Genomic DNA, 9,126 nt, shown 5'->3' with positions numbered 1-9,126 from the left:
AAAGTTGATTTTAGTAATAGTGGCAACCACAAAAAGCTAGGTGAAATATGAGATTGCTGACTGTCTTAAATGAATTGGGCATTTAAACCAAAAATACATTAATATGAAGCTTTGACTTTGACCTAAATACATTGCACTCATGGTAATTCTTTCTACCCATTAACAAATTCAGTTTCATTGAGTCCCCAGTCCGTTCATTTTAAAGAATGGATCGTTAATACAGTAATGTTAAAGCAAGTCGATGATATAAAGGATTGGTTAAGTGGTTAAGAAGGTTTGTTTCCTTTATTGACTTCCTAGGTTCAAACCATCTTGGAGCCATGTATCACAGTTGTGGTTTACTTGATTCATTGGACTTATAGAGTGTTTAATGAGCTATGAAGATTAGTTGAAATACATGTAAACTGATTTAAACACCCAAAATTCTCAATTTAAAAAAAAAAAAAAAAAAAAATTCAATGATAGAAATGTACAAGGAATAAATACTTGGTGAATTTGAGGACAAGTTTTGGCCCACTTTCAATCTCTAAAAGGTAGCCGCCCGAACGGACCAAATGGCTTGATGCAAGGCCGAACAACGTGCATACCCAAGATTTACCGTAACGATAAGTTGGTACCCAAAGGTTTTGAAACGACAAATAGGTACTTTCCGTCATGTTCTGTTACTGATTTCTGTTATTAATAGTAAAAAGACTAAAATGCCCTTCAAAGTTTCAATTTTAGTTTTTTATAATTAAAAATATCTAAAAAACCCCTAAGTTTGCAATTAATTAAACCCCCATATATAAAAAGTTTGTTAAATAAAAAAAACACCCAGTGCCAGATTCGGCCACCATCGCCGGAATTGGCGGAAAACTACATTACGACACAGACATCGGGTCTGTGTCGTAACGTGCCGATCTGGCCTTTTCCGGTCAGATCCGCCACGGATTTGGCCGGAAAAGGCAAGATCTGGCCGTCGAAGCAACAGCCAGATCTGGCCTTTTCCGGCCAGATCCGTGGCTGATCTGGCCTGAAGGGCCAGATACTGCCAGATCTAGCCGTCGACGCCCAGATGGAGTTTTGCGGCGTCGGCGGTGGTGGCCGGAATCTGGCACTGCAGGTGGCGGGGGTGTTTTTGTTTTTATAAAATTTTATACATTGAGGTATTTAGTAAATTTGAAACTTAGGGGGTTTTTAGAAATTTTTAAATTTAAAAAACCTAAAATTCAAACTTTTAAGGGCATTTTAGTCTTTTTACTATTAATAAACAGTAATAAACGAACCACTAACAGAACATGACAGAAGGTATCTATTTGTCGTTTTAAAACCTTTTGGATATCAACTTATCGTTACGATAAATCTTGGGTACCGTAAGTCGTTCTCCCCTTGATGCAAATAGAATAATTTATAAATAGTTGTTATTTCATGAAATTTGATGTCTTATGATATAATTCATTGTTATTGAAAACATAGCAGCCTAGTTTTGCATGCATTGGTTATTGACATTTACGTTTGACCAATCACTACGGCCATTTATTAAGGCCTGATAAGTGATATACTCATAATGCTACTAATTATTATATAATTAACCGATAAACAATCAATCCATGGACCCACTCCCATTCTTTAATATTCAACACACTACAAGTTTTATTTCCTAGACACGTCTTTTGAATTCATTAACCAACCAAACCATCCCACACAAGATTTGATTTATTAGAGGAATTGAAAGGATTATATAATGAGTAATTAAAATGGAGCACCAACCAAACTGTCACCTGTATGTAATATCTATTTAGCTACAATTTTTTTTTGGTAATTGAGGTGTTGAATTAGTTATGTGAACTTCAACTAATTTTTAGGTTCATTAAACACCTACAAATTCAAATGCAGTGAATTTTCTACATATAATAGATTACATGTTTTTGCATTAACAATATCCTACTTTTTCAAATAAAAGTATGAAATAGCATTCTGATCGCAAATAAAGGAAAAAAATAAAAGTAAATAAATACAACCGCCAACCAACAGTGATTGTGAAGGGTGGTCAGGTAATCTGGTTTAAGTTTATCCAGAAAGGTAGGAATAGGACCCCCTTATAAATATTTTACATCAAATAAGATGAAGATGAAGATCCACCAACATAACTCTGCAACCTTCATCAAATTAATTGTATATGAATCGGTTGGTCATATTATTATCCATATAATATATAAATTGACATTTAAATAATGAACATCCTAATGTTCAAATCTCAGAAGCGCATGATATTTAGTTTTGATAGAATTCTAGGTAGATTCTGACGGTTACTCACCACAAATATAGATAAGGGATGGAAGAGAGAAGAAAAGGAAGCATAAATGAAGGGAAGGAGAGGTGGTTTGAAAGCATTTAAACAGAAGAGAAGCGGGTGGAGAGACGAAGAAAGCAAGGTGTGGTTCAATACTCGTCTTTGATTCAGCATTAAGTGAATTGAAGATGAGTTAATGAAGGCAGGTAGACTACTTACTTGAATTTCCTTTTCTCTCTCAATGCTTTAATGGCTTTACTCCCTTTTTAGTCTTCTTTTTCTAACTGGCTTACCCATTATTTTCTACCTTACAAAATACCCTTGCTTGGAAACCAACTTAATTTCTTTCACTGTTTTCTTATGTTAATTTCATGTAGCTGCTTAGTCTATTTAGGGTCCCTCTCCATTTATATGTGGTGGGAAATTAGCAAACGACAGCGTTCCTCCATCTCTAGATCTTTTCTCAAAAATAGATTTTTTTCTATGAAATCTTCTGAGTTACATGTACATAAACTTGATATATATCTAACATTTTCAAGTAATATTATAATGGAAGCTTACATAATTAGATGATTCAGGGTCCACTAAGTTGATGTGGGTATTTTGGGAAATGAAGTGCAATTTACAAATAAAAATAAAGAGAAAATACATGGGGGAAAGGGCTGAGACAGAGAGAGTAATAATTAGAGGGGATGAGGCATAACATTAGTTGTTTTCATAGCTGAAGGGTGTTGAGAGCTTTAAGGCTTGAGTAATAGGTGTGATTAATTGATATAGCTCATGGGATGGATGTGGGTTATTGCATGTATGTAGCTGAGGGCGGGGGTGTTGAGCCTAAAAGTTCTGTAATAAGTGTTTTTTTTTGGAGTGACCCAATTGTGGAAGTTGAATTTATTATCTGATAAAGATCGTATAGGCAATCAAGTCCTTCAACCGTATAAACACTCCCAACATTTATTGATCTTAAACACACCTCTCCCTCTCCTCTCCTCAGCAATCACCGCCTCTATTAACTACTAAACTACTACCATGTTTGGCTTTGGCTTTGGCTTTGGCTTTGGCTTACCTCATAATTTCTTGAGTTGAGTTTTGTTATAATATATAGATCAATTTGTTTGTGTTTAATTTGACCAAATAGTGAGCTGGTTAAGATTTCACATCTAAGCTTTTAAGAGAGCCGCTTCGAATTTTGTTGTCTAATTAAATCCGCCAGCCTACTTGGAATGCACGTCATGCCTATGTACTAGTCCCTTGGTTAAATTTAGTTCTATACCTTCAATGTAATTTCCTACTGTTGTTATGTGTGCCACACACAAAACTCAGCCTATATAACCAACCCAAACAATTCACCATTTCCTCACAGCCAGAGAGAAAGTAAAATTCTCATCTTCTTCATCATATCCCAAATTTAACAACTATGGTTTCTTTCCAAGCACCTATGTTTTCAGATAGTAGATCAAATCCAACACTGAGTTTGATCATTTCTCAAAGCGGAAGAGGGAAGACGTCTTAGAAGGTGAAGAAACTTTCAACAAGCGATCAAAACCAATCTTATATGGATCTACACCTCGAGAATCCATTACGCGCGGAGTGGGAACGATGCTTGGATATTCAGGTATATATCAACCTTGATTATGTATATCTATATTACTTAAAGAAGTATGATCAGCTGGCTGCAGCCTAAGCTATAGACATAGCATCATAAATTAATCATTTTGATCTCTGTATGCAGTCAGGTAGATACACTTTTATAATACAAGAACACATAAGAGGACATCTGGGGATAAGGAGAAGCCCTGAGTTGCCAAGTCCCGGTGGTGATATCATGAGCTTAGACCTTGAGCTAAACCTACCTTGCAATTCGAACAACAAATTGACAAGGCATAATTCTGGCAGCCCTCACGGGATGCCTTGGGTGATAATCTTTCCATTGATATAGCAGAGAAAAGAAGAAATCGTCAGGAGATCACTTAACGCGTTGTCCGTATGGTTGGCGTTCGAAAGAGACGATGAACAAGAGATGGTGCAACAGCATGCATGCGGTGCCACATGTTGGTGATGCTGTGCAAGTCGTCGCCTACATGCCCCAACTGCAAATTCATGCCACCCAAGACCAAGCGCTCCAAAACTATTCAAGCAGAAGCTAGCCTCTGTGCTAGCTATAGTATAGTTGTATGTTAATTTGGACCGAAATAAAATCCAGTACCACGTGTTTTAACGTTTAATTTTTGCTTACTTGAACAAGCTACCTCTCGTCATTTCAAGAGGGTTTCAGTTGGTTGATAATTCTCACACGTCTATTGAGATTGACTGCTGACAAGAGAAGGAGAGACGACTGACTTATTAATGTTCTAATTAACTTATACATATAATGTATTTATTAAAGTGTCTTTATATTCCTAATAGTTTTGTAATACGTACGTTTAGCATTATTTTGGTAGATGAAAAGATGGCTGATCACGGAATTCCATTTCCCGGTTTCTGTTTACGAAGATTAGAAGCAGAACACAACTCATGCCTTATAAATGTGGAGATAACCATCAGAAAGCCTAAACATAGGAAGTTTTCGCCCTGATCGACTTCCGTGTTGGCTTGTTTGGGATCAATGAAACCAAAATTTGAGAACATCCTAGTTTCTGACTTTGATGTTCATCCACACACGCTTTGTATTGTTAAATTATCAGGTCAATTTAATACATTAAACCGATAGCCCTATGTATGGTAACGCGTGCCCTTCCACATTGCAGAACCAATAAGCTTGGGAAGATTGAATAGTAAAATGTTTGCGCTCATTGATCATATCAATGGAATTATTCATGTTAATTAGTTGAAAATTTGATTCAGGAAGGCCATAATTAATCGGCTTTTTATGGATTGAGCCCAGTTGCTACATGTCTACACTCTACAGTCACTTTTACTGTTAGAAGGTCAAGCAGCCCGTTCCAGTGGCCCAAGTATTAAACTTGAAGAGCTTATGCGAAAAATCTGAATTCTGGGATCTTGGTGCCTGAACTTAGGGGTCGTTTGATACCAATTAATGGGAAGACATAAATCATTAATTTACATGCATATATCGATAAAATGCAATCGCAGATTCTTTCATTAATTTCTTAGTACTTGATGGTTTTCAGTAGTAGCTCAAGGGACAAATTATGACTCACTAACAAATATCATCAGGTACTCTTAAGTATAGTCAAACAAGCACAGTTTCGGAAAAGCATAGTTCAGCTGCATTAATGATTCCATATGTTTTAAGTGTTTAATTGAATCCCTGTGGCTATGACTGTACATGAATAGAAGAGAATGCTCGAACAGTCATATATGAATGGTTAGAAGGGGAAGTTTAAATGTCATTATTTTCAAAGATAGACAAGAGTCTGGACTCCCAAGATAGGGCTCAACTGTAGAAAGTAAAAGACTCTAATAGATCGTGAAGTAGTACATCTCATTATTCTCTGTCTCACAGGTAATCCTCCTCTTTAAAACCACGTCTCTGTAACTTTGCTTCAGAGGTGGTAAGAATCTGAATCTGCCATGCGAGAAATATGGTCCGATAACCGTTCAATTAAGGCAAGCCCAACAGGCATGCTCGGTTTGTCGGAGGCTCAACAAACCAACAACTTCCAATGTGTTCACTGAGAGAAAACATAAAAAACATTATAAGCAACTATAAAAAGACCTGCCTTCTTTAATATGCTGCTGATACCGGGGCATTCAACATTTCCATTTGAAAAGGAATGAAAAATCATTACATAAACTGAATTACTGTGAATATATAATACCCTCTGTATAGTATAAATCTACATGCATAATTTTGATGTGAACGAAGGCTCAAGATTCTCGCTGTCCATCTTATTATTCATTGATGCTTCCCAATGTCCTTCTGCTGTGATAGTGACATATGCACTTCCCTGCAATTTGCAAATGAAAATTCTTCGTATTGACAAGAAAATTGATGAAAATGATAAAGAGTAACAAGACATATGTTATATACAGGCCCTGTGGCTGTTGCTTGTGATCATCACAATTCAAATTCAGAGGAGTTATAGATTAGTGGCTCTCATCTGTTTATGAGAAATTTGCAATTAAGGATTGATTTGCATTGTTGAAAAAATGATCTTACCAGAACCGAATCAAGTACTTCTTCACGTCTAAGTGGATCTTTATGAGCAGTACTGCGAAGTTGAATCGTAGGGTCAGATCTTTATACAACAAATAAATGCATACATGTAAATAATTTCTAGATTAAAATCCACTGCATTTAGGACCCCCAATTTTAAATTTCAGTAAAATTGAGCGGCTTAATTTCTTATTTACCTTTTAACTCAGAGAGACCAGTCTACTTACTTAGAGGCACTTTTGCTTTAAGCTAAAAAAGGAAAAAAAGAAAAAACAATTCCATTTCTTTTTGTATTTCCCAAATTACGTTCTTAAATATGCAACATAAACAAGCAATAAATAAGCATACAAAAAAATTTTACATTATTTCCTCCATTGATATTATTTTCATTTTAGCTTAATGCAGAAACGAGTTGCGAACTTTTTAAATGTAAATTCAGAAACGCTAACCTTCCAGGGACAAAGTTCAAACACACACAATCAAAAGAGGAATGTGGCTGACACAGCTCTCTATTTTGAGGACAAGAGGCAAACCTTAAGCAAAGAACAGAGTCAGATTTATTAATACATATTACGAATGAGAGGAAGAGATCTACATAGTTAAAACGTTCTTTACCTGATCTAATTTTTATTTGGATCGTTTGAATCGACTGCCTGTGAGTATATACAGGGTGTTTGCCTGACAGTAAAAACATAATCGTACACATCATCATTCAGCAAATACTTGATTACATTTGCTGGGAATAAAATGCAGTACACGCATTATTACAGGCTGGTAGGGCCCGACTCCTAGTGCCACATTTCTTAGATATTTAAGTTTCAGAATAAGTGAGATTTACCTGCAAAACAAATTAAAAAGAAAATTGAAGAAGGAACTATTCATTTTGCTAATGATTCTAAATTAGTTAGGTACACTTCGGTGGCCGAATGACACCTGACGACTGACTTCTCCAACTCAAACTACAAGCAACAGATTAGAATCAATAACCCACTTCAACATACGGTTACATGATTATACACAGTTTACAGTCCCTTTACCTTAGAGCTTTCTTCGATTATTTTGAACAATTATCACGGAAACATGTGAAACACGTACCACTTGAGTCTCTATGTCTGCCTGTCAGAGTTAGACAACAACTATATAATTTGCTTAAAAATGATCAGATAAAAGTTAAACAGCAAGTCATATTTCGTCCACCCTTTCACCAACATTGTGAAAATCATGAGAAGTGACTAAGAACAACATATATCACAATACTGCCATGGCTACATGGAGAAGAAGCATAAAGCGCTAGCTCTTCATGATTTAATCCATAGAACATAGCACCATCCAGCTCTAGGGTCTAGCCAGCCAGAAATTGTGATGAATTTGAACTGGAGTACTATCTTAGAAAAATCATGTGTAGGACAACAGCTTGCAATTAAAAAGTGAAAAAGAAACGAATCTACGAGAATCAACAGATTTTAGAAATCATACTCTTTACGTATCTTTCTTGCGTATTACTGAACCTGAGTAACCATTTGCTTTCAGCTCGGGTTTGAAGTAGTTCTCCAAAAGATCTCTTGGTACCTGTTCAATCATTAAGGAAAATGTGTGACATTAAACGATATTCACAAAACTCCATCAAGACATTATTCAAATAACATAATCCAGAAAAAAGAACATATCTAGCAAAATAAAAATTCACCTCTTGAAGACAAATGATATCTGCTTTAAAATGCAATGATCTCTTTGAGCAATTCTTCGCGGAGCCTTCAATGGTGCAATCCAAATAGTTATTTTTGACAGTAAAATGAGAATGAATGTTATATGACAGCACACTAAATGTTTCAGATGCATCATCAGAAGCTCGAACATTCGGATTGATGTTCTGAGATGGTTACGTTTTATTAAACGAATCATACTACCATTATACGTGTCATTAAATTCCTCATGTGACGGAAGCCCGCTCGTTGAGAGTCATTGCATATATATGATATATCCAGCTTCAAACGGAAATCCTTATCTTTTGTCTTTCCTTTACCAGCGCACTCTGTGATGTTAGATTCTGAAATTTTTAAATGTTGTCTGTAGCACTAGCACACGATAACGAACAATTGTTATTTGGCAACTTGTTATTATCAAGAAGTAATAGCCTTTTTCCACGCAAGAAATTTCGGTGTAATGACAACCAATGATCAGTATCCTTCCAGCACCTTTCTTCAGCGTGATGAAGAACTGAAAAACTATGCCAAAAATTTGTAAGATATCAAAAGAAACGAACCACTTGAAAACGGAGGTAATGTGGTGGACTGACGTCTATCGAAATCTCTACTGCGGTTTGACGGTAACTCTTGGAGGACAAATTTTGTAGCCGACTGCTGAAGCAAGAACACGAACTCACTTCCAGTTTGTGCTTAATCTTCTATTTAGATCTAATCAAGACTCAAGAACCTTTACATGTAGAGTCAAGAAACGAGTTAAGAGTTTTGTTGACTACAGAAAGAAAATGCAATCATGACGGCACATGGATAGATTCTTGGAGGGTTTCTTGTTTTTCTTTAAGTTTCTGGATTTAAAGGTAAGCTTGGATTGTTAAGGAAATGGAAATGGAGGCTGGGATTATATAAGTAGTGAAGTTTGTTCTCAAGTGTACGGAAATCTTGTTAGTTACATAACCGCCATGTATGAAATATTTTTCCAAAAATAATTAAGAATTGAGATGGAGATAAAATACCGTTACTATATAGTTTGT

The sequence above is a fragment of the Pistacia vera genome, unplaced genomic scaffold, assembly GCF_008641045.1.
Source record: "Pistacia vera cultivar Batoury unplaced genomic scaffold, PisVer_v2 Contig27, whole genome shotgun sequence".
Classification (NCBI taxonomy): Eukaryota; Viridiplantae; Streptophyta; class Magnoliopsida; order Sapindales; family Anacardiaceae; genus Pistacia; species Pistacia vera.
Note: the sequence above shows the minus strand (reverse complement) of the source record.